The sequence below is a fragment of the Pezoporus flaviventris genome, unplaced genomic scaffold, assembly GCF_033815535.1.
Source record: "Pezoporus flaviventris isolate CSIRO_AGI_PZ_B2104156 unplaced genomic scaffold, CSIRO_AGI_Pfla_v1 ptg000006l, whole genome shotgun sequence".
NCBI classification, from domain to species: domain Eukaryota; kingdom Metazoa; phylum Chordata; class Aves; order Psittaciformes; family Psittacidae; genus Pezoporus; species Pezoporus flaviventris.
The window spans coordinates 5,502,267-5,529,322 of NW_026892554.1; the positions used below are offsets into that span (position 1 = coordinate 5,502,267).

General features: G+C 40.4%; 1 long non-coding RNA gene across 2 annotated transcripts in view; it reads left to right on the forward strand.

Moving 5' to 3' along the window:
- LOC133265666 (uncharacterized) overlaps positions 1 to 27,056 on the forward strand; it is a 92,870-nt gene that overhangs the window by 20,310 nt on the left and 45,504 nt on the right. The window lies entirely within an intron of this gene.

Genomic DNA, 27,056 nt, shown 5'->3' on the forward strand with positions numbered 1-27,056 from the left:
TTGTTTCTTATACCCTTGTAGGATGCTTCTGGTGTTTGTAATGAGCAGCTTTGAATTCATTGGTAGGGCAAAGTTAGCTTAAATGCATGTGGCCCTTCGACTCCAGGATCAGTCAAAACAATGTGAACTGTCTATCCCGTAACATGATCAGAGCTCTCCAGTCCTTACATTTCCATCAGGGCTGAGCCTACTCCTCTAGTTGTTCCGAGTACTTACATTTCTCATTCTATTAGACCAGGAAAAAAGATGCTGGTAACAGTCACGTTCACATGCTTAAAGGATGAGTTAGTAGCTGACTGCAGGAGATAACACTAAGAAGTCCTGCAGAAAGGACTTTTTGAGAGTTGCATTTAAAGTTTAACTGTAAGTATATGATGTATTTTGCCATGTGCACTAACTTAACCAGAGAATGTCATGGAGCCAATTCTGAGCAATTGGATGTCTGTGGTCTAACCACTACCAATAACTGCAGTGTGTGATGAATGGCCTATGGTCAAAGTACATATCCTGAACATGGAGAAGCACAGTTTAAGCTGTTGTTCTTCTGCGGTAATGTTGTTCTGTGTCACAAGGAAGTTTTCTTATTCTGTGAATGTTTGCTTTCCAGCTACTGTAAAAAGTAAACTTTAGCAGTTAACTGGAACAAAAACAGGGAAAAAAAATGAAGGAAAAAAGAAAGTGATCTTTCTCAAGTGCTGTGAAATCTCCCAGATGGCAAGACGAGCTTTAGCCTAGGATTGGATGGTGATGCCCACAGTCCATAGGGCCCTCTCATCATGAAGCTGCTCAGCCACCTTTCAGCTTGAGGGGACCCACCTATCCTGCTACAGGGTCAGATCTAGCTCTTTAGCAAAGCCAGGACAGAAATTTCTGTCAATATTCACTGCAACTGAGCTGGGGCTCCAGGATCTGTGTTTGCTAGATACTTGGGATACTTCATATTTGACATTCCTTGATAGTTTTCCAGAGGTCAAACACAGGGTGTGCTCAGTCTTGTGTCTCTCTGTGGTCTTTCGGTAGTTTCTTCCCAGGAATAAGCTCTGGCCCTCATGTAGGAACTTTTAGACTTGGTTGTTAGCTTTGAGCATCATTTGCTTACTATGGTTCTCGTAGCAATGGCTGGACTGTCTCTAGCCCTTACAGGAGTCTAAATATGATTGTTAGGCAATGAGCATGGTATAGGGACAAGCAAAATGAAAAAGGGAAGCCTGAATATAGAAACTTTCCTTGGATATCTTGGAAACAAAAGCAACTGCAAGCAACCTTTCCTGAATATCTGTCTTCAGCCACTACTGCTTTACAACTCTTTCCTTTCAGGGCAAAGGACTTCAACAGATAAATGTCTCCTTGACAGGAGTCCTAGAAGACAAAAACCTACCCCTATCCTGTTGACATAGGTGGAACCAGCTTTTTCCGATCTTTATGGTGTTCCCTTTGGATATTTTCTATATTTTTGCTGCTGTTACTATAACTCTATCTGTGTTTAGGTTTTTGCGCAATTGCTTCAAATTCATGCCATCAAATAAAAAAAAACCCAGGCAACTAACTAGTTCAGCTGCAGGACCTATGTTAATTATAGAAATAATTTAGAACTTTCCCTCCCCTTTGTAGTTGGAATTAATCCTTTTTTTTCCCATATTGAAAAATGAAAACTAATACAACAACAAAGAACAATACAGAGGACAAAACATTTTAGATGAATTTTCTCCCAGTGAAAAACTTGTTTTTTTTTCAATTGAAATCTGGTTCACAAACTATTGCTGTTACGAAGCTAAGGGAAGATTGTTTTCAAGGACACAGAACAGATTTTGAAATTCAGTATGTATGCTCTGCATTATAACTTCTCCCAGTGCAGGTGAACTGGAGCACCAGTATGCAAGCTACTATGCAGTCCCAAATACTTACACTTTTAAAGGTCACATATGTACGCAAGGCAAAGGCAAACAGAAGGGGAAAAAAATCCAGGAAAAAAAAAGCTAAAAAGGAAGGACAAACAACCAAGGAAGAAAACAATGATATACCCAAGTGAAACGGTAAAGTTCTACAAGGGCAAGGACAAAATTAGATAGATGGTGTAGAAATCCAATGAAAGAAAAAATATGTGACCATCAGAAATGTAATGTCAGCCTGGCCTGGCCAAGTAAGTCAGGAACAACCTCTTGTGAGTGTTTGAGAAGTCCCAAACCTGTTAAGCTTCTTCCTTGAAAACTGCAATTTCTTACTTTCGAGTTATTCAACCTTTCACCTGTTAGGCTCCTGCCCTCAGCCTTGACCCCTGCTATTTGTATAGCGTGGTAGTAACGGAGGTTAGAAACCTGAAAAAATAGAAGTAAATGTTGATGGGAGAAAACTCCAGAAGTCTGTAAAAATTTGGAAACTTGAAATACTTGTAGCTTTGATTTTCCCAGAAGTGCTTTTTCATCTGTAAAAAAAAATGTTTGTGGTTCCTTAGAAACTTTGTTCCATGTGATTTAGCAGTTTGTCAGTTAATAAAAGTGGGCTAGGCATGAGATTTGGGCAAAATAAATACATCAGACCTTGGGGACTGTGTTGCAGAGAGCAACTCAAAGAAAAAAGCAAGAACCATGTTATGGTAAGAAATTACACTGATGGGAGAATTCTGATTTTGAAAGATTGACTTGTGACATGGGGAGAGCCCACAGGACCTGGATCTCAGCTGGTTTAAATCATTGTGTGTAAAGCGTCTGTTTACCTCTGTTCACTGACCTAGGGATAATTGTCAAAGTTGTGGCTTACTCCACCTTTATCTGATGGAGCAGATCTGTAGAGTCAGTGTTCATAAACATTTTCCCCACAACTTGGTATCACACCGCCTTGTGTCATGCGACAGGGAGTCAGTCACATAGGACAAATATACCAGTTCTTCAATACGTTCTCCACAGGTTCATATGTGTGCAAAAAGAGATGTGTGTATACCAGCAAAAGTATTTGGAATTACTTCAGTACCTAAATAACATAACTGCAGTGGAGGTGATTGGAGGCTATCATCAAATCCTCTTCTATTAAACGGTGCTCTTTCCATGAGACGCCAAATTGTGCAAAGAAAAGGGTTGATGAAACTGGAAAACTACTCCACAACTTTCTAAAAATTCTTCCATTTCCTGGACCAAAATCAGCTGTTTTGCTTGCAATATAAGTTACGGGAAACTCATGTAGAAGAAAATACAGAGTTAGAGAAGAAATTAAACCATTTGGAAATAGACTTCAAGTAATCTAATCCTCTTTTCCTTGGTGCATGCATGGAATTTTGGTGTCTAAAAATACTCACTAATCTTTTCATCTTGATTTGAGATAGGAACATTTTTTTAAATGTCAGATTTACACATGGGATGGGAAAAACATTTCCTGTCTTGATCTAAATTGTGAGTTATGTGTACGGAAATGTTGTGGGTACTTTTGTGGATTCTCTCTCATTATGGCTGTATGCATGATTTCTACATTACATCATGAGCTGGACCTAGCACAGACTAAATCACCCCCAGGAAAACAAATTCTACTGGATCATCTGAAGACTTTATAAAGTGATAAAATGCCCCTGGAGGGCTAATGAGACTTGGGAAAATTCATTTCTGCTAAGATTTCAAAGTCACATTACCAGAGAATAATCTGTAGTACACTGAACTCCTAGATTTCCATTCTCTTTCTGTTGTTTATGCATAAAAACTATTTTTGACCCTGCTGAGACCCAATCTTCCCCTATTTTGCATATTGTATTCCCCTAAACACTTATTTTCTTTCTCTATTTATGATGAAGGCTGAAGATCTGAAGTATACATAATTTTCTGATCTAGTACGTGATGGTGGGATCCTTATTTCATGGTTTACATGTGAGCATAGGCACCTATCTGGACAAAATAGAATTGTCTCAGGGGTAAGGCTTACATATCAAGAGAGACCTGTTGAAGGTAAATGTACTTTTGGAGGCAACTGAAGTGTGATCATTGTAGTAGAGACTAAAAATACATTGCACAAGTTGAAAGATACAGAAAAGAGCTTTGCTATGCTCCAAGGAGAAATAACGACAGTAACTGAGCTCCTGGTTCATGTAGATGTCGTCTTTTCTTGCAAAGCCACTATAGGATAAAGTAAAAGAAATGGTATTGCTGAGGGAAAACACTGCATGGCAGCAGCTTAGGAGGACAGAACTGGGGCTTGCAGCCATCTCTTCAGTTACCAGGAGATTGAATGAATGGCTTTTGAATAAGGTTCTTCTTTCCTGTAAGTCTTAGAATTTGTCTTGACTAGGATTTGAAGGCATTGTTTGAACATGCTAGCTCACACTTTTTGATTAAAAGTTTTGATGTGAAGCCTTAGTTCCGTTTAAAGTTAATGGCAAAATTCTCACTGATTTTTCTACTAGGAGGCAATGTCTTTCTGTGAACAAACTCATGTTTCTTACTTGTCCACACTAGATAGACTTTTAAATCTCGAGACTGTGCTTGACACAATACATCACCCAGCCATAGCAATGTGCAGTTTTAAATTTTAACCAGCCTTCTTATGTTCAAGGTGTGCAGATCACATCCCTTCTTGAACCTCCCACCATAATACACATGTACATCAATTAAAAAAAGACAAAAAAAAGAATAGGAAACCCTTTGCAACATGAGCAAGTCCTCTTCTCCTATCTTAAAATGGATGTGACAGGTATATGTTAACTGGTGGCTTATTGTAATCAAGCCCCCTATTGCCACTGATACCGAGCAAGCCAGTAAAACCAATTCAGGGAGTGGGTTAAGAGACAGATTCTACCCTGAAGAATGGGAAACTCTAATTGCATCCACCTGAACAAAGAGACCAAAAACAAATACAGGATTTTACTTCAGAAAGTAAAGTAACATCAGAGATTGTGCCATGTCCATAACTCAGTCAAGAGGCAATCAAATTTGTGGTAGGGAGTATTTGTAACCTAGACACACATAAGCCCGGCTGAAATTCTTGGGAAAGAGACTTAGATAACACTCTTTGTGGTATTTTAACATTTATAACCTATTAAAGTGATCACCTTTCACAATAAAACTCTTTAAGAAGAACAGCTGCAGACAAAATAATGGCATATATTTAAGATAAAGAGAAATAGAAAATGTGGCTAAGTAAAACCCTAAACTGCACTGGGAGCAGTGAGACTCCTCCTTCCTTCTATTTGGATCAAGATCTGGTTCTGAAGAAGGGAAGCTAACAGTTTAAATCTTTCTGATGCTAATAAAAGAAAACCCGTGTTATTTTATGTGTTGTTAGAATCAACAAATTGGATGGAAGTGAGAAAAAGGCCAGCTGAGAAGGCAGCCACTCCCCAGGTGTGGTGGAAATGTGTTTTGGTGCAGCCCTCAGCCATGTCTGCCCAAGCATCCATACTAGTCAGCAGCAGAAATCACTCCTCCACCCCAGTTATAGTTTAACCATGCCCAGAGAGGGAATGAGAACCGCACAGGGAAATCCCCACTTCAAATCAAAGCTGGTGTGATGCCAAAAATGTCTTTGTGATTTTCTAAAGGTGAAGGGAATCAAACACAAATAAACAATGTCTAGGGAGCATTACACATCCCTCCGCCTGCGGTCTCCAGATGCTTGCCGGCCTGAGTCACACATGCTGAGGTGGATGCGCTGGAAAGCCAGAGTGGTGTCTCGGTGGAGCTGGAAGGTGTCTGGGTTTGGTTTTCGTGATTCCTGCAGCTCATTTAGAATGAGACAGTCCCTCCTCGGTAGATGGTGTGACACAGTCCAGAACCGAAACATTTCTGTGCAGATGAGCTCTGCAGGTCTGCAGTGGATCATCTGGCAGAAGGAGACGTACGATGTTAAAGGCATAAAAACGAATGCCACATGGGGCTGAGCAGAAGAGGCTGTTTTGTGAGTACTGAGAAACACTGACAGCTCCCACCACTGGACAAAGCTGCCCTGTCCAGCAGAACCTGCTCCGTATAGTTGCCTGGTGCAGCTTATCTAAACTTCCCTTGGAAACCCTTTTTCCTTTCTCCCACTCTTTCCTATTCAACAGGAGAGGTTTTTTGTAACGAAAGATGTTCACGTTAACATCTCCCTTCAAACAAAGGGAGATTCCCCCTTTGCTGCCATCAGGACCAGGCTTTGGCTTTTCCCCAGGCTACTGGTGAGCGCCTCTCGGCTCCTCCATCCCTTCCCCCTTCACTTTTTGTTGCCGTTCCCAGAGAGGAAAGTGAATTTTTGAGAGTGTCAGAATAGTGTAAATGCTGATATATAGGCCACAGTTGTTTGAGGTCCTTTTGAGAGACAAACTCCTCCCCTCTCCTCTGTTCCCTTCAAGTTGGGAATGATTCATCAGCTGGCCTTTAGCAAGAAAAGAGCCCTGCCCTGGGTCTCAGGCCTTTGACCCGGGTGAAGAGAGGGGTCAGGCTGCGATCAACTGTGCAAGCGCCGCTTGGCAGCTATGGGTCTAGGAGACACAAGGGAGAGGGGAGGGAAAGAATGGAGTGGGACGGTGGGAAAAAGTGGGAATTTATGAAAGTTAAGAGTATATTTCTAAGAGTCTCAGCGGATCAGCTGACAACTGGGGTCAGGGGTCATATTTATGCTTGATTCCCTGGGCATGTTACAGTAACATCTGCTTGTTAAGGGTCCGTGGGGACCAAATGTTCCTGACCTTTGCCTACGGAAAGGGACAAACTGGGAGATTAGGGGTGTTCATAGTAACGTTTGTGTTTGACTTGAAGGTTTCCCCTTATCCGAGCCTCGTTTGTCAGTTTTGCCCAAATTCTTTCATGCTCTACCCAAATAAACAGGTCAACCATGCCAATGGTTTGGCCAGGATTTGAGGTCACGAGGCGTTTGACGTCACTTGACTCCTAGAAAAGAGAATAGGAAGGGTGGAAACGCTTTCTCTGGGAGGTGAGGCTCAGTCCACCCCCTGGTCTGAGCACACCATCAGTCATAAACATCTGGAGCAAATGCCTGGTGCCTGCCCACATCTATATTTAGTAATGAAAGAGCTAATGTCAAGATGTAACCTGGAGCTTTCGGGAAGGGTAGGACCCCTCTCTAACTTCTGTGGTAGATTTTGTGACTACTGGCTGTACCAGAAAACTCCATGTATCAAAATTTGTTATTATACACTGGAGGAATTAATGTCTCCTCAAAGTCAGATTTGAAATTAGTTTTGAGAAGCAATAACTAGAAATGACATTGCTTCATGAACTATAATCCCAGAACTGGAAAGATCTTCCAACTACATGCAACCAGATAAAGGTGTTTTAAAGACCTTTTACTTATAAAAGTCTCCTTTCTTTTTTTCCAACTAACTAGGAGGAGTTTGGTTTCTGAGTGTAACAGGATGCAGTGTTACTGAAAACAGGATGAATAAACAGCTGTGGATATTTTTCCTGGTACCATAAGCTTTGAGAAGACAGACTTAAAGATTTTGTTCTTGTGTTTATCTCATTGAATAAGAGACAAAAATTACTACTACATTTAATGGGAGCAGAAAAACACCTGAGCGTTAACATTATGCATTTTAGTACCTGGCTTTAACCTAGTCACTTAAGATGTTCAATATTTTACTATGAGTATCTATAAGCATGTGTCAAGGTGCTGCTCTTCTGGACCTGGGAAAATAGGACTGTTGGTTTTTAGCTTGTTTACAGGCACTGTTTGTGACATTCATGGTATTTCACTTTGTCCAAAGATAGTCTTCAGCTCAAACCCCAGAGACTGTGTAAAATTTTCTTTTAGCTAAAAACAGCCTCAATACTGAAAACTTTTTGTTTGTAAGCGTGTATTTTGGCTATTTTTGTCCAGCAGCAGCAACAAGTTATCTCATATCATGCTACCACTTGTGTTGTCCTATCTTTGGGTCCAAAGTCAACAAGAGTTCAATCTGTATTGTGCAAGCCAGTTTTAACTGTATAAAAGGAAAAAAAAAAGAGGGACTGGTTCAAAACAGAGAACCTGGCTAAGGTCCAGGAGCTGGAGGAGGCCTAAAGCAAAGTGGGTCTAGCTGATCTGGGGTGGTTTAGAGTTGGGGTTTTGGAGTGAGTAGGTTGGTGAAGGAGAGGAATGTAGACCATTCAAATCCACCTTTGTAATTATAAATAATAAAAAAATTCATTCGGAAGTGCATTCTGCCAGACTTCACAATAAACCTCCTAGCAGGTCATTGAAATTCTCTTAATCAGGGTCAGAACCCACAAGCTGGGGTCTGCCCTGTGAGTTCAGTGGGAAAAATATTCTTCTTTCCAAGTAGTCTTTTTTTTTCTTCTTTCCTTTTTTTCTTTCAGTTGGAAGGGACCCCCACATAAACATGCAGAGCAATTTTCCAGTACATTAACCCGGGAGGGGGGAATCCTTACTAGCAACGCAATGGGTAGCCTAAAAAAAAAATGAAAATGGAGCAACCGGGTGAGCTGAAGATGGATGAGCCTGGGATATAAGACAGGGTAGTTTTTCCACTGTCCTGCCCTATACACCTAGGACAAAGGCTTCATTGAGTCAGATGCTTGACATCAGCCTCATAAACTAGTAGTTGGGCACAAAAGGTCTGACACTTGAAAGTACCAGTCCCTGCCCTCTTTGCATTGCAGCTGCACAGAGGGGCTGGGTCTAACAGTTGTGTCTCTTTGTCGTCCCGTAGGACAAGAGGTGCAGATAAATAGTGTTGACTTTAATGCAGTCACACAATTTTGCGTTTTCCCAAGAGACAACATTTCCTCCCAGGCCTTACTTTATTACCTTGAGCAGCTAGAACCACCTTCCTTCTCTTGGGGGTGGGGACATGATAGGGATAGTAGAGGGCAAAGGGAGGAGAGATGAAACCCAAGCCCTGGTACCTCTTCCCCAGCAACGAGGTGGTCTGTGATATTCTCCTGCTTTGTTATGGTGGCTTTCTTTCTCGTGGGAATGCTAGAAATGGCCTGAAAAGCTTGGAAAGAAGCTGAAAATGTAGAAATTTCTGTAAATTAAAACTCTAACATCTCTTAAAAAAAAAAAAAATGCTCCCACAAGATCTGCACCAGGAAGAAGGTTTTAATTTTCTGTTGCAGTTTCCTGGAGAAAAGCTTGAGAAATGCGTAAGCAATTCTATCTATTGCAAAGCGGTCATTCATTAGTTCCTTCATCGTCTTTCAACTAGAACCACAATAGTTTCACCTGGAAAAGTAGATACAGTCAAAACATATATTGGAGACAGAACTGAAATAGTAGTATCTTTACCAGTGAAAGAGGAAATTTAGGAATGATGAGACTTCTGTTCACATCTGAACTTGGTGGGCCATAGCCAAGTTCAACTGTTTGGAAAATACTCTGATACTATGCTCACTGCTTACAGAATGCCCTTTTGGATGTGTCCATGTCATCCAGCACACTGAGTCATTCAGTGATGAGCACAGCATCCCAAGTCATTAGTATTTGTCCATCTTGACCCTTCTTTTTCCTTCTCCTCGGTGGACTTGTGGTAACGACACCACAGAGGATGACTGAACTAATTAAAAATGTATTAAGGGGAATTCTATACTTGTAAGAAAAATAAATGTTAAGCCTGGGACATGAGGGCTGTGGAGAAACAAAATAATCTAGCCTATGATCTACGTGGCTTTGGCTAGATGGCTTTTGGTATTTAAGTTAGACTGTTTAAAGTTGAACTAAGCATCTCCCCAGTGTGCAAGAGGCAAAAGCACAGGAGCACCTGTAGCCGTTTTATTGTACAGAGGTATGTTGGAGGGAAGCCTCACAGAAAAGGTCCTGCTTGACAATGATTACTTCCATTTTCCCTCTTAACAATATTGTTATTTTTTCAGGCCTTGTAGCCTGGTCGAGTCTGTTTCTTGGCTTCTCATTGACCTGTGATCTTGGAGTTACTTGAAAGGCTGCCTTGTATGCTTAAAGAGTGTAGTTTGTGTCTATTTGATGAGTTGTCGGCAAATCTAAGAATGTAAAGACGGGCAAGTTCTCTCAGGCTGTTTTGAGTCGTATTAGCCCTTAGGACTTGGCAACTAAACAGAAGATGAGAGATCATGAATTTGAAATATAAATTCAGTTCTGTGAGATAGCAGGGATAGACAGGAAAAGAAGCCTTTTTGCTTCAACATTGTCCTTGCAAATGGTATAACTGTCTACCCCATCACTATGTCACGCATTTCAATAGAAAGGGAAACAAAATACCCAGTGGATTTGACAGCTGTCTGGCAGGAAGAGGAGTCCTGGGCAAAACTACTAACTCCAGGGAGTCATGACAAAGTCCAATTGACTGCAGTAGGGCAGAACCTGTCCCCTGGGAAGAGTCCTGGCCAATTTGGCCAGGGACTAACTTCTTGCTTTCCCAAGTCACCCCAGCAAACACTACCCACTTCTTTCTGTGCCTGCATTTTTCAGTGATCCTCCTGAGCACTGGGTGACCTAATTTCTGGGGCACTGAGCATCATCTGAAGTCAAAGGCTGCTGAGGGTGCTCTTTGCTCACTCACACTTCCAGAAATCAATTGAGATTTATTTCCGAGTCAGCAAAATCAACTTAGGCTACTGAAGTCTGATTTTCAAAGCTGTTTGAAGTCAGCTGAAATTAGGGGCTAAAGATCTTAGAAAGCTAGCTGGCACCACTCTGCTCTCTTTACGTGAGTAAGTGTCCTTAAAAATCTGACTCCATCTCCTTATACTTAGCATTTAATTTATTATTTTTTCTCAGAGTGCCCATACTCCCATGACCTCGCTGAAAGGAGAAGCACTAAAATTATATGGCGGGTCTTATAACGTACACAGACATGTTGCAGTGTATGTAAATGCATGTCTAAGGTCTGGAAAGAGGTCAAGTCTTTCACTGGGCCGAGGGCCAAATAGGTGCTGGCATTAGAGCAGTGCAATATTATGTCTGTGAGGTGGGGGAGGCATTGAATGGTTTAGGGGCTTTAATACACCTCTCTCCCTTTGGTCACATTGGGGGCATCTCTTACTGGGTGCATGGTTCTGCTGTGCAGACTGAAGTGGAGTCAGGCCCTTGGAAGGGGCCATCCTTTAGCATGACTGGATTGTTTGATCTTCACAGTGAAGTATACAGAGAGTTGGTGATATGATCTTACTTTCATTCTCACCTAACTTGTCTCTGCAACCCCTGTGGGGATGTGCTGCTTAATGTGCAGAGAGATCCTTTAAACCATAGCAAGGATAAGAAGAATTTACTTTGCTCTGCCCCTTTTCTCTCCCTTCTCTCCAAATTCTATTACTGTGGCTTTTTTCAACAGTTTAAGAAGAGCTCAGTAGCAAAATTGAAGAACTTGGGCAGAGCCTTCCTTCAAGAAGAGTAAAATGGTCTCAAGCAGCCAAAACAAGAGTCCTCTCTCACAGAGGTGTCTTTGTGCTATATAGAACTAGCAGACCTGGGTCTGTGCCATGTTTTCCTTGCCCTGTGAAAAGTGGAGGGCTGAGAGCACGGCTGAAAAAGGCTCAGGACATTCTCACAGTCGGGGCTGGCAGCACTCATTGGAAGGCTGTTCCAGCTGGCTGGGATCAGAGCATCCCCAGGGGTGTGACAGATTCCCCCAAGAATGAACAAGCAGACTGAAGAACATGAAGATGTGTCTCTTTCCCCCCACCCCCTACTCTGATCCCAAACCCAGGTCAAAACCAGCTTATTTCAGCCAAAAAAATAGCCTTTTGATTCCCCTTCCAGAGCCAGTCTTTCTATAGTAGCTATTTAAAATGTTGCAAGTTTCTGCTATCAAGATTTCCGTTCAATTTGCCTGGGGAAAAGCATTGATACTGGACTTAAATAGTCATCCTCCTCCATGCAGTTCTTTTCTCTAAACAAATTAGCATACGTTGGAAAACTGTCTTGGAAATGAGACAAACAATGACTCGATCTGAACTGTTTATGTTGGCTGAACATTATGACACTGGGAAAGTCCAATGCTGGTCAATATTCTTTTTCTTGGGAATTGACAGTAATAGCTTACTCAGAAGAAAAGCAACATCTTGCACACTACCAATACCAAGCCTGGAACTGCTGGCAAAGCTTTCTGTTATTTTAAGGGTGCTTTACTGTAATTTTTCATTTTAAGGAGTTGCTTGATTGCATTATTTCCAGTATATGTTTTATTCCAAAGAAGCACATAGGATTCTTACCAGTACACAGCTGTCTTGGCACTGTGAACTCTTTTCCTGAATTGTTGCCTTGTAAAAACTCTCATTGATTTTGAAGTTCTCTGACTTACATTTAAGTCTTAACTGTCTGAGGTCCAACATACCTAACCAATTTTCTTTTACTTCATATTATATGCTCAGCTATCAAACAGAATTGACTATGCTGGTTGTAATACCATGACATATGGGGAGAATGGCCAAACGCCTTGTGTAAGATAGCTGAATGTCCTGTCTTTCACTGTGGCCAGATACCCACCACATGTGAGAGTTTGCTCAGAGCTGACATCTGCAACACACAGACAAGGAACAGAAAATATTTGGGAGAAAAAAAAAGAAGTGAGTTACTTCTGATGAGCATATTGAATGATGAAATGTTTTGACTACCCCATAAACTGACTGCAAAGGGAAAGACAAAAATAGCTAATGGCAATTTTGCAATTTCATTTTTCCATCCACCTTACCTATAAAAAGATACTTTTGAAGCCTTGATGTGGGATTTCTTAAATTTGAAGAGTTCAAGACGTTTCAAAGGAAGGTGATAACATTTCTAACCCCACTTTGCAGATGGTGAGACAAAAATATTCCTCATATTCATCTTATGCAATAATATCTAGTCTAATAAAATCTGACTCCAGTAAGACCACTGACTGCTCACTCCAGTAAGACAACGGAAGCTATTAAGGTCTTGTGGCTTTTAGTTCACTCCTGACAGCAAGGAAAGGGAGTTAAAATCATCTTCTGGAGTCAGCTATGCTGACTAATATGTATTGACAATATGCATTTGGATATGCATCTGACCTTAAGACTACTCCGTGCTTAGTTAGGCGCATATTTAAATGGGTACTTAAGATATTATTAAGTTCTTGCATCAAGGTAAGGAAATCTGTAAAGGAATCATCTCCAACTTGGAATAAGAAAGGTGGTGGGCATTTATATTTTAAGAACTACACAGAGAACAAAGTTCTGTTAAAACTACATTTCCTGTTGAAGCTAGAAAGAAAAATATCCCGATTTTATGGGGTTGTGAAAAAGTAAAAGATTTTTCATTTGAGACTTGTTTTTTTTTTTTTTCTACGTAGATAAAAAATAGCAGCCATCTTTAAGGAAAACTTATTGGATCGAAAAGACTGGAAAAAAAAAGAAAATAAAATGTCTGGAGCCACATTGATCCTTACGGAAAAGTTGGATTGGACTATATCTCAATTTAAAAGCTGCCAACACCTGAAGAAAATACATTTTCATCCTGAAAGCTTGTGTGCTGTATTTCTAAACCAATTTGTTAGTCCAATAAAAGGTTGCACTTTAACTATCTTGGCTCACTTGAGAATAATTGGCATTTCTTTCATTTTATGGCATCATTTAAGTTTTAGAATGGATTATTTGTTTGCATATTCCTGCCTTTTTCTGCTGCTGATAGATGAGTTCCTACTCAGCAGGAACTCTCCAATTTCTCTTTTTGAGCTATCTTCTGTGCAGCTACTGTGAAATCTTCTATTAGGCTGAAACCCATCCCAGTGCAGTGGGATGGAGGAAGGGCCTTGCCATGACTCCTGCCCTGTAGCAAGGTGTTTGAGGGCTGAAAGGTTGAGGTTAAATGTCAAAGGCAAGGTTGCATTCCCAGGGAATTAAAGTAGGCAAAACTAGGAAGAAAGCACGGCAATGCAGGGAGAAATATGTTGCTGGAACACTGACGTTAAAAATAAAAGAAGTTCTATATATGTGTGTGTATTCTGACCCACTGATACCAATGGATTAACCCCTCTGGGACTTCAATATCCTCTGGATTAGCCTTGTGGAGCATCAGTGACTTCTCTTGCTGTCAGTACTCCAAGGGAATAGCTGTGAACAGGCTCTCTCGCAGCCTTGCGCATCCTCTGGCTAAGGGACATAAATTCTATCTTCCTCTTACAGAGTCTGAGGTTGGTTTTTATGTGAAAAACTGCAGGTTTTGCCCTTAGCGAATTCTTGCTTGCTACACACAAAACGTCCTGTGTGAGGGAATTCGCTCTATCAAAGGAGAGTCATTTTCATCCTGATTTGTGTCTGAAACATGAAAACAACATAACAGCTGCATGCTGCATTGAATAAAGAACATACACATGCATTTAAATCACTTATATCTTACTTTTTTATGATGCAATTGTGAATTATGTTCTTTTTGCATCTGTAATTAGAGGGCAGAACAGATGGTGAAGGCTTCGTTTAAAGTGATGTGTCCATTAAAATAACCTATGCTGCCAAATGATTGTTCACTATAACAGGGTGTTCATTCACTAGAGCAGGCTTTTTGCTCTATTGAAATACATTGGGAAGGCCTCTGGACTTGACAAAATCCTTTGTAATTTTAGGGCTTCCCTATAAAAAGACTGACTGTACAGAGTTAGCACTAACCCCCCAGTGCATATGTTTTACCATGTCTTCATCATTTTAGGATGACCTTGTTTATAATGAGAGGATGAATGTAAATAAAAGATAAAGGGAAAGGGAAAAAGGAAAGAGAAATGGCATACATTAATTTACTTTAAAGCATAATTATTTTGTGGTTTTAATTAATTTCCAGGGCTCTGTCCTGGTGCTCAGTATAGCAGCGATTAAGGTCTGTGGCCAAAATGCTTTGGAAATATTTACAGTGATCAGAGTAGTCACACATGACGGCTATGTGAAAAGAAGTATTTCTGAGTCTGATCATGACAGAAAATGCTGAATTTGTTCCTTTCTCTTCCTATACCTTTTCTTGGGAGATCACTTATTTTCAAGTCCATTTTTCCATATTAAAAGAGTGGAAAAATAAAGAATTCGCTTTTGCTCAATTTCTTCTTAGTGGGGAAACAGGGAAGGAGGTGGGGCATTCAAGGTTAAAAAGCATCATCTTAAGGAGCAAAACCTGCGAGTATTGGGGTGAAGCCAAGTGTGGCCAGTTGTGATTGGTGTGTACTGCCAAAGTCAGCTGGGAAGCCTATGAAGACCTGGTCATCAGTATTAATCCAAGTTCTTAGTCCAGATGTTTTTTAATAATATGATTTGGTTTTATGTGTGCACGTGTGTGTTCTCAACAGGGAGGTCAATGACTGAGTGGAAAACGAGATTTACTTTTTTCTTTAATAGATGCTCCTCCAATTCAGCATAACACTGTAACAAGATAATAACAATGGCAAAGTGTCTGCAGTGCTGTTAACTTCAGCTTTGAGGTGGGGAATGGTTGCCAGGGTTGTCCCACAGCCCATCTGATGAACACTGCAACATGCCCGTAGTGTGTGGATGCTACATGAAACCAAAGGTCCTTTCACTCAGTCCACCTTAAGAATATTAAGTGATATATGGACGAGATAGTTTAAGCTGGTTTAGGATAATTTATTGTGGAGATGAGTCAAAGTCTTTGGTGCTTCAAGTGAAATAAAGAAGGCTATTTCCAATAGAAATGTGACAGCTGAATGCTTTACATGCTGACATGTGATTTTAATTTGTGGACACCAGTGAAGTGATTCACATGTTAAACTGTCCCATGGCACTCTGAGACACTAAGGCGCTGGTGGGCAGATCTATGAGCATGTATAATATTACCTGGCTCAGGTAATTCAGAAGTAGCACAGCGCTCTGCAACACATTCATCGCTGGTATGAGACATAGGTCCCTAACGTAGTGAACAGCTAACAGATGAACAGATTACATCACAGGTTGAGAAGCAAATAAAATGTGGCGGCTAAACACAATCTTTTTAATTGACGTTCGCATTATGTTCTATATAAACATATTTTTGAGGGGAGGGGACTCTGTCAGCACTTGAGTACTTTCACATGCTGCATGTTTACGCTCTCTGGGCTGCAAACCAGCTCTGCAGTGATCAAGTAGATTTCTGAGTGGATCTATTATACTGAGTAGGATTTGGATATATTCTATACCTATGACTATTGTGTTTCCATACCTGTGCTGATCATCATTTCCCAATTATTGTAACGCAAGAAGCACACATGGTTTCCAGACTGCACTTCTGATCTCCTCCAGTCCACAGCTGTTTGCTTAATGAATGCTTGTGGTTTGTTTCCCTTTCCCTGGAACTGTAAAAAAAGAGAGGGAGGAGGAAAAGGGGGAGGGAGGCCATAGATCAGAAAAGAATTTACTAATTTAAATGTTGATTATGGCATAAGTGGATGCCAAGATGGTGCCCAGGTTACACTCCATTAAGGTCAAAAGAAGCTTTATGAGCCTGGTCACCCTGGAACTTCAGTGAGTATGCATACAGGAGATGAGGCTCTCAGCACTTAAATAAGTCTGCATGAGGAGGTGGTGAGTGACGGGCTTTCATGGAGGACAGTTTTCAGGTCGAGAAAAAAAAGTATTTCTGGGATGTGCTTTTTGGAATAAGCACATCTCAGAAAATGGCATTAAAATAGGAGAAAGACAACATCAGGGAAAAAAATGCCAGCAGCCTGAGATGTTCTGCTGAGGCAGCAAGCAAACAATGGGCACAAACTGTCTAAGGCACTGTGTTAAGATAGCAATGACCCTTAATGGCAATCGTAACACATTATGTTTGGCAACAGAAAAGAAAATGCAAATGGATTCTTTTTGTTTACATTTAAGTGCTAATCAAAGTCTGTATGTAGCCCTGCAGGTATGCCCTGTCAGACCAGAGCAACCTGGTTTATTCTCATAAATGTAAAGAGATTTACTTTTGTGGGTTGTTTTGGTGAGTGGTTTGGGTTTTTTTTTTCCCTTTCTGTCCTCCTCTCCATTCCCGGGATTGTTTTCCAATTCAGACAGTGTTTTTAAGTCTGGTCTCTTGGTATTCCCCTGTTGACACACCTCTGAGCCAAGCTGGTGGACAAAACGAGTCTCTGAGCTGAAGCCTTTCGGAAATGATATACAGGAATGAGTGCTGATATGCGCTGATGGGGAGCTCTACTTTTGTTTCTTCAATGGCTGGGGAAACTGATCCAGGACAAACTTTGGAAATCTTTTACAGCCATCTGATGCAAAGTGATTTTTAGCTTTCTGTCACCTTTGACACAGGAACACTGGCATAATTTTTGTACTACTGTGGTCCTTGCCAGGGCAGTTCATCAGATAGCAGGGATTAGGGACAAGTGAGCTAGTTCAGCTGGAATTCCTGCCCAGCTGCCCTTTCACCTCTGTGGCCTATTCTGTGATATGTACTAAATCTGAACCATATACATTACATTCTACTATCACCATCCTGTGTAACTCCTCTTTAATCTCTTGCTGCCATTGAATAGCGTGGAGCCAGTACTTCTAAATTTCATGACGCCGTTGAATTCCATGGGGGAAATCCAGGCTGTATTGAAATCAACAGCAAACCTCTCATGGGTGGTCAGATTTTTACCCAGCACCTCGACTTCCACTTTTCTCAAAGGGAGAAAGCCCAATTTCAAGCCAGGTACAAATTTTGTTGAACAATTCCAGTGAGTCAAAATGCAGCTTTTAACAAAATAATCTATTTCAGAGCAAAACGTCAGCTTCAATGACATTTGATTTTGTGAAAGAGTGCAATGAAGTTTTTCAGTAATGTTGAAATATCATGTGTCTATACTGAAGCATAGATTTATTTTTTCATTTCAAGTGACTTTTATGAAAGAAAAGTCAGTATTTATTGTGCAATTCTTTCAAGTTTAAAAGGTCACTGTGGGAATGAATACTCTGATATTATGCAGATGAAATGTTTTGTTTTGACTCATAATAAAAGTTTATTTTGAAATTTCAGTTCAAGTTATCACTGCTTTGAAGTAGGAAAAGAAACATAAAATAGTAGTACTTCCTAAGCATGGGAAATCTTCCTGCTCAAATCCACAGGTTTTTACATTTTTATGGACAAAATTATGTTACGCATTCAAATGGGCTTCCCCATTAATTTGGGAACTCCATAGGAAAATAGCAACTACCATGGAGAAGATTATGTCTTTAACTTAGATCATAATGTTGGGGAAGTATCTCAAATATTAAAACTCCACATATTTTCTTCCTTCTACCACTGAGCCTTCGCTGTTTCTGAATGCTGCCTTCCAATGGGATGTATCTTAAAGAGGTGATTCATGTACCTACTAATAGTGAGGATAACTGATAAACATTGTTTCATAAGCTGCTATGCAGGTGCAAAATGGTCAATCTTCTGACACGAAAAATCAGATAAAAGATGCTCAGGCAAAGTATGTCCAACAAAATAGATAACTTAACTTCTGCAAAATCCTCCGCTCGTTTGAAGAATTGAGGAGTACATGGTGTTGCTTGTAACAGGAAATAGGTATCTTTAATCAAAAGCTAATTGATCTGTACATCACATTTTTCTTAGATTCTTCTGCTCCTTCTCAGACAAGGTTGTATCAATTTTTCAATATGTCTTGCTGTTTCTTGGAACTGAACGTCTAGGCCAGATCCTCATCAGAGATGCATTGGTTTAAATCTGAAGTAAATCCATTAACTTCAAGAGGGAATTTAGCCTGTTGCATCTGGCTCACATCTTTCCCTTTCATTCAATTAGTGTTTGGCACAAACATACAGCTACTTAAAAGCTTTCGATCTGGTTGGGAAAAATCCTTATGGCAAAAGACAACAGAAAGAGCAATCCAGTGACCTGCAAGCTTAGGTGACTGAAGCCAGATGTGTTCAGCTGCTTAACAGTCTTAAAGCCACTTGTTAGGCAAGGCAGAGGCAGAACAGCATCTAACATTGCAGAAACCTTTTATGTTGCTTTGATGGCAACACTTCAGTATAGATCTTATATCTAAACTTTTTCTAATGTCCCCAGGAGGAATGACCTGGGACAGTCAGTCAATTATGGTACAGCATTTTTTCTATGTGTTAGAAAGATGATGTGGGAGAAAAAGGTTTTATAAAAGTTAATATTACAAACTGCAGGAATTTAGACAAGAGCTGGTTTGGCTTGAGGATAAAAAGTTAAATGAGGAATACAAGTTTTCACTGGGACAAATCTGGGGAAAGTTCATCATTCTGGTTACTCCCAGGGAATTGATGGGAATTGGATTTGGGAATTGGAATAGGACCAGAATGGAAAAAAAGGAAAAATTGTGGTAACTTCTACAAATCCAGATGGACATTCTTACATACTGAACAGAACAGGGCAGGTACTGCCAAGCACATACAACACATATGTGTGCCAATGTGCCATAGCTCTGACCTAGAAAGACCATTTTTATGACGTTTTTTTCTGCTGAAATGACCAGAAAATGGACATTTTAAGAAGCAGTTTCTCACTGTGTGTATGCCTTCAAATTAGAGACATTATTTTGCCTAAGCTTAACTGTTAGTAGATACTGGATTTGGATCAGTCACCAAGTGTTAAAGAGCTTTATAATTTGTATATAGTTGTGCAAGTCATCCATCCCTGATCAGAACCTGCTGCAGTACAAGGAGAAATGGTGACTTTATCATTAATGCTGGTTGGGGTGAAGAAGAGTGATGCAATCTATAACAGTCCCTCTTTTCACAACACACGTGCCAAACAAAAACAAAAATACAAAACTCAGCACATTATAAATGACATAGGAAATGAAAACTCCCAACCGCTGTTCAAGGGAAATAGAGAAAAGAAAGAGATAAGCAGTCATTATAGTGCAGTCTTTTTCTGCTCAATAATATTAAGTTCAGGCAAAACTGGAAGGGTTCACATCCTCAGACAAGGAAAAATGTTTTTCATTCCTTTTAAATTCAATCTTTCATCCTTTTCTTCTTATTTATTTGACTTCTAAGACATTATGTCCATTCAGGTGCTAAGCTCCCATTGGGCTTGAAGTGGAATTAGCTTAGGATGTAGGAAGCTGGAAACTGAGCAATGCAAACCTTTGCATTAACCCCTATGAAACTAAATTAGGTAGTTAGCTCATCTCTTCTCACACTGTCTTATTCTGCAGTAGAACAAAAGGCCAAATTTAACCTAAGTGTAAGAGGTCAAAACATTTAAGAATTAAACCAATAGGAAAATTTCTCTTTATTTGACTAACAAGAGAAAGCCTTCTGTATAAACAGGCATCCTCCTCCTCTTCTTAATCTCTTAAACATCCTGCCAGGATTAGGGTCCTATTGCACTAACTGCTATATAAACTCTGAAGACAGAGCAGTTCTTCTGCAAAGGCTCTTTATTTTCAACGGACACAAGGAAAAGCTTGGAGATAAAGGGATACCGTACTCGAAAAAGAATTAAGTTTGTGAGAAATCCGCTCAGATCCCAGCATCAGAGAGGCAAATATAGTAAGAGCATTTCCAGGCAAAGCATAGCACTCACATCCAAAACCACTAACCTTAACTGCTGTTTATGTTATAGAGAGAAATAAATGAATTTAAGAATCACCTTTGCTTCACAGCTTTACTTTGTCTTACAGGTCAAACTTTATCAATACAGATGGCTGCTAAACCTTGCCTGGCAAGATGTGGATGCAATAGTTTTATTAGGAGATGTTTCACAGCATTAATCTGATCGCCAAATTTGAGAGTGGGAAAGACTTTTGGAGGTTTATCATTCTCTTGCCTTTTGAAGTATGGATAGTATATTAAGGTCTCCTGATATCAATTTATTGTGGCTTCAGGATACCAGCCAACACAGATCTCAGAGCTTCCTATCTTTTGTCTGCGGTGACTTTTCTCCTGCAGCAAGGCATTAGATCAACTCCTTTGTCAGCATAGGGGAAATCCATCAGTTAGCATCAGAAGAGGAATGAAGAAGAATGACCTGGCAAGAAGCAAAGTAACCTCGAACTTGAGCCAAGTGCTTGTCAGAGAGCATAACTGCATCACCCAGTTGTCTCTGAGTGATGAGAGAAAAAACATGGAGAGTGACTGCCACAGTGAGCAGGATCCACACCCTCTCTGCAAACAAACACCAGCTTCAATAAGTGCCTTTTTAATGTGCATTGAGTCTTTGTGTAGGAAAAGGATGTGCAGTTGGCAAGTACAGAGCTGTAAGGGGATAGTTTGAACATGCTGATAAAACGTCTAGCTTTACTCCAGAGTTGACTTTATCATTTACCCAGGGATATTGTTAGTAGAAGATGATAGCCACACTCCGACAAGAGACAGACAGTGAAATGTATATGAACAAAACAGCCATTGTGGTGAATTCTATCCTGTTTGTGTGGTGACTTCTCTATCCATAATCACACAACTTTACAGGCAGAGATAAAACACAAAGCAGGCGGGGAGAGAGGTGGGAGTAAAGAAAGGGAAAAGAGAGCACACTGAGATCAAGGGGCTGTGGTAGGAAAGACGGACGCTACCCCTCTTAAAGCCTCAACACTAAGAAAATAAAAGGAAGAGACAAGAAAAGGAATCTCCTGTGCCTGCGTCCTTAGGCAGAGGGACAGCGGCTGGAGCAATGGGGTGAGGTGTGCACTTTGGAAAATGAGGTTAGCCAGTTCACTTCTGCCAGATGGTCTGCAGGAGTGGTCGGAGCATGGAGGCAACAAAAAGTCAATGCCATGAATGGAAAGAATGGCTTTCCTGCCCTCAGAAGAAGCTGTGGGGATTACTGAAATTAGAGCTGGGCTCACGCTGCAAACATTTTCCCCTGAGCGTTCACTTGCAGTGAAAGGAAAACAAATTTGCACCCGTGTGTAACATGCCTCTTTTGTATTCGCTTTCCATGGGTCTCTCCACCCACTGAGTTTTATTTGTCTAATGAAGACTTGAGGGCTGTGAATTTTAAGCTCCCATGTCTGACAATTCCTGGCTGAAGTGGTATACTTCATTGTATTTATTATTTATGTTGATTTAAATCAATATAAAAAGCCCTATTCAAGAAGTCTCAACAGGGTTTTAATTGCAAATGATGGACATCCCATAACTGAAAATAATCCTAAGGAAATAATGCTGGTTGAATTGGTATTGCCTTCTGCAGAGTGTGGCCACCAAGACTGGTGAGCCACAGGAGGATCTTACCACCACCTTGGAAGACAGGACCTAATTTGCTCTAGCAGCACGAAGACCTCATGAAACCCCTCACCAGGAAGAGGTTTTGGTACATAGCATAAAGCTTAGGGAAGAGTTTTCCCGTAGACCCTGCCAGCGAGGGAGATGAGTCAATAATGTGACCATGGGATTTTCCTGCAGGACCAAGTTTTACATGCAAACAGCCAAGGCGTGACAGAAGACCCTTGAAGTGACTTAGCCTTGGTTCCGTATTTACCCCTGAATGAATGAAGACAAAATGTGCTGTACTTTCCAAGGAGCAGCTCATGGAGACAGCTTCCTCTGTGCAATATGTTCTGCCTTGAACTTTGCCTCCCTGCTTGGGAGTTCATAGCCTGGAGGCTCTGACTCACAAACTGGGGTGGTCCGGGCTGCCGGAGGTGACTGCCTCTTTGCCAGAGGTTACTGCAGGGGTGGCAGAAGGTACCTCCTCAGCCACTTTGCAGTCAGAAATATTAGTTCAAACTACTGCAGGGAGGATGGGGAATGATGGAGTTCACTGTTGCTAAATCCACAAGAGCCCTGTGACTCAGAGCTCTAAAAGTAAACAGGTCCATGCAATTACTTTGAGTACGCGTGGAAAGCAAAAAAAGTCTCTTAAACTCTGCAGGTAGAGAAAAAAATGGCAGTGATGTTTTTCTTCTTTTTCTAAGTAGATGCCATTAGAACCAGAGAGACAAAGGGTTAATCTCTTCCAGAACTCAGTATTACCACTTACCTCCTGCTCCATCCTGAAAGTAACCTGGCAGCACCTTCTGGTGTTCTCCCTGGTTTTGCTGTCACTCTGAACCATGCTGAAAGTGAAGGGTGGTTAAGCTTCCACAGGCTTAGCCAGTTTGGAATGAAAACCAATTTCTCTTAGATTAGGTGAAGAATCACAACACAATTAAGACTGTTTATGAATCTTTATCTGGGTATTATTAAAGGCACTCAGAGTATTTTGAGATAGATGTTATAATGTGCTTGGATGATATTTTATTATAATGTGCTTGGGAGATATTTTTAGTATGAGCTTGTACTGGGCCTTTAGATGTATTTTAAATGAATGAGTTGCTTGACTGTAATCAAGAGTTGAGTTCAGTTTTCAGGGTGATCCGTGAGAAGCTGGTTGCACGCTTTGAACATCTATCCATCTGGAAGAGTCACAGCTCATTCCACAGGCACCATCAAAGAGCCAAAAGATAATAACACATTTGTTTTCAACTGATAAAGGCCAAACTGGAACCATAAATTCAGTAGTAATAGTTTGTTACCAGTTGTTTGATAGATTTACCACTCTGTGTCGTTGCATGCTGAGCTTTGAGCTCATACCTTATTTTCATCATAAGTTTTTGTGGTTCTGTTATTCCTGCTTAGACCTGTTAATATGAAAATGTCTGAACACTGAGGTGTGTGGAATCATGTCTCCAGGGAACAATGTAACCCTGTTGCTGAATCTTTTAAAGCTAGGCCACCCAAATGTGCTGCAGGGGGAAAAATACTACATTAGCAGGAAAATGGACTACTTAAAGTGACCTGATAGGTGTTCTCCAATGCTAACTTCTATAGTTCCACAATAAGAAAATATTGATTTAATGAGCAAAAGAAAGCAGAAACTCCTTGGATAAGAAATGAATTTCATGATGATTCACTCTTTTTCTTCTTTTAATCATGAAAAAGGCAGTTTCTAAACTATATCTTGCAGGCAAACCCAGAAGCTATCATTTGTCAGCAAATAATAATGCATGGGGTGCATCCTTTTTCTTTATGAAAACAGCATAAATCTGAAATTCTTCCCCGCTGGAAAGAAATTTAATATTTAAAGGTAATTTGACCTGTACATGTGTGTGCTATGAATCTTTTATGTGACCTACAGCAAATGTATTTATATAGTATTATTCGGAGGATAGTTATCTCTTATTCATTTTCTGAGATATTATTTTTCTTTCTTTGACTAATGTACATTTGGCCTTCTCATTTCCCCACTCAGCTAGAACTGTGTTAACCTTCCTATTAATGCCTTTTTTTCCTGGTTTTCAAGGTCTGGTAACTAACACTGGACCATATGTGGCTAATATTATGATAGAACTGTTCTTTGTGCTAACATAAACGATATGTCTTTTTTTTCCCCAATCCCTTATTTCTATTGTGATATGTCCAGTGAAGGGTAAAACAATGAAAGAGTGGGAATGAACTATTTTTATTGTTTTACTTTAACTTCTAGTCCTTTGCAGAAAGAATCCGCAGGAAGTTCAGATGGTTTTGGGTAGTGATGTGTTATCTCTGCCCAGATCTCTCTTGTAGAGGATAGGACCCTTAGACTGAAATTCTGCACAGGGGTCAGTACAACAGATAGATCCCTCTTACACCCCATCTGGCCATATTTCGAAGTAAGTCTGCATGAATTTGGAGGTCTTGTCATATCTCTCAAGAAAAGTGAATTTCACAAGCTGAAATGCTCATGTAGATCTGTTACAAAGGCTTTGATTGACAAAATGGCTTTTCTTGGGATATCTGATGGGGCTGCTGCCTCCATCACTGCTGCTGATGCAAAGGTATCTATACTGCTTGTCAGTCAAACCTGACACACCATCTTTTGTATCATAGCATTTTAAGCATGCTGCATAAATTTATGCATAGCATTTTAAATCACCAATTTCATCTGGTTTTCAAACAGTGTTCAAACTGTACATTATTCAGGAGCTGATTGACTCCATAGCTTTCATAGCTGTGGAAGGAGGGATAGGATGGGCATCTGGGACAGTCAACTCATCAGATGTCCCAAAAGAAGCTGTCGCTCCTCTTCAGTCAAAACCTTCCTTTGTATCTTTGAGTTCAGTGGATCTGACCTCTAATTGCTTATAATCATGTGTGTTGATCTACTTTTCTTACACTGGACCAAAGCCTAAATTAGTCATTTTATCTCCTAATTGCTCCTAACTGTTGGATGAGCAGGCCTTTTAGCATCTTCACTGTGGCAGCATACAGCTGGATTTACTGCGTCCCTGTAATAGGTCTGGTGTCTCCAGGAAGTTTTTCTTTGACTGTACAGAGTAGTATCTATAAGGTTAGCATCTCTCAGTGTTGGAGCTATTGGTTATCCCTGCTGTACACAATCACAAAATTCAGGAGTAGGGATGTCCCATGGAAGACAGTAGTCAGGAGCATACCGTTGCCTCTTAAAGCAGGTTGCATTATGGTCTCTCTTCTGGTCACCTTTTCTAGGTGTCCTGGTTTCATTAGTCCAAGGATGTTCACTGGCCAAGGGAAATATACAGAAATGCTTACTGCTAGCTCATCTGGTCCTCTGTGTGCTGTTGAACTGTCCTGGGAAAAAAGGCCAGCAAGGAATGGGCTACAGGCTGGATGCAGAGTCCTAGAGAAGGGCAAAGAGGAGCTGCAGATGTGACTTTTTTTGCTGGTTGTCATTCAATAACAATTGTGGCTCAGTTTATGTGTTTCAGGATATGTTAAAATTTGAGCTTGGGAAAGAGGAATTTTTCCATAGGTTTATTATTACATTTTTCTGATGTAATGAAAATATAAACAGTTCTTATTAAATCCTGTTATTTAATACAAAACACAAGGTTTGGGACTAAACTCTTTGGCACGATTCTTCAAATATAGCACTGGCAGAAACACAGTGAAGAAATTCATATCTATGAGTTGTCTGCATTACTTGACACATTTTTGTTGGGAAAGCCAGCTTGGTTCAGACATAGTGTAATCATACCAGACCGTTTGCCCTTTCCCGAGTCTCCCATTGACCTTCATACTCCAGTGAATCTTAATTTTTAAACCTAGGGAAAGATAGCCTGTTGCTTCAGGATGCTGCTTCAGGCCCCTATTGGCATTAAATGTATTGTTTAAAATCTCTTAACACTGTAAATCAAATTGTGCCTCTTATACAATTGAAACTGAAGTACTTAGCGGGCTGAGGGGAAAAGACACCAGGCTAGGGGAAGTGGTAAATAAGCAGAAAAAATATATCCCCCCCAAATAAGGCTGAAGTGAGAAATGCAGAAGTGCATATCTATATATAGACACATTTACATAGATGTATATACATGTGCTCGCACACACACACACACACACACATACACAGTAACGTTACCCAAGGTCTGATAGTAACTGGGGACTCAAATACAAATGTTCCTTTTCTTTTTTTTTTAATATAATGAAAATTTGCAGACAGGATTTATGACTCTAGCATCGTTTGCCTGGATGATGTATGCTAAATTTACATCTAACTACATGTAAGTAACTACGTGTGTGTGTGTATATGTACATAGTTTTGTTTTATCTGTGAGTTTGTTGTTCTTGTTTCCACATGCAAAGATCTGAGTGTAAAAAGATGTATTTGTGATAAGCTGGTAGACATTCAAATTGTGAAGCTTATCCAAGGCTTGTCAGGGTGAATGTACTGCAGATGCAAAACCCTTTTCAAAGCCTCACAGGAACCAGACATCTCTTGCAATATTTCAAATGGAACCATTTGCTTGGACTGAAAAATTTCAGATGCTCAAAGAAATATAAAGATGGGGCAGAAAAAAGCCTACTTAAACTTTCAGAAGATTTTGGCCCGATTTCAGCCCAACTGGTCATGTAAGATGTTAACAAGGGTCTTAATGTTCAAGCTGACAGCGCTGTATGGAAGTGTTTTGTACTGAAGATCCCTGGGAATTTCAGTCTGCAGTCTTCTAAGTTGGCTTCCTGTGTGGACATTAAAAAAGAGGCCTTTGATCTCGTCTTTAGCTGTGGATGCACATAACTAAAATTCTTACATTTGTCTACATGGCATGAGAAAAAGAGGCTTCCCACCACAGGAAAAACTTAAAAGTAACCTTGCCCATTTGCAGGGTAGAGATTCTGTTACAGAATATAAACTGTCCATAAGCCCTAGATAAGAAGCAACCTAGATCTGTCCTGGCCCAGATAGATATTCCTCCAGGTAAGACACACTGTAAACACACTTAGAAGAAACATAATGAAAAAATCCCTTGTTTGCCCTATTTCTTTAGAACA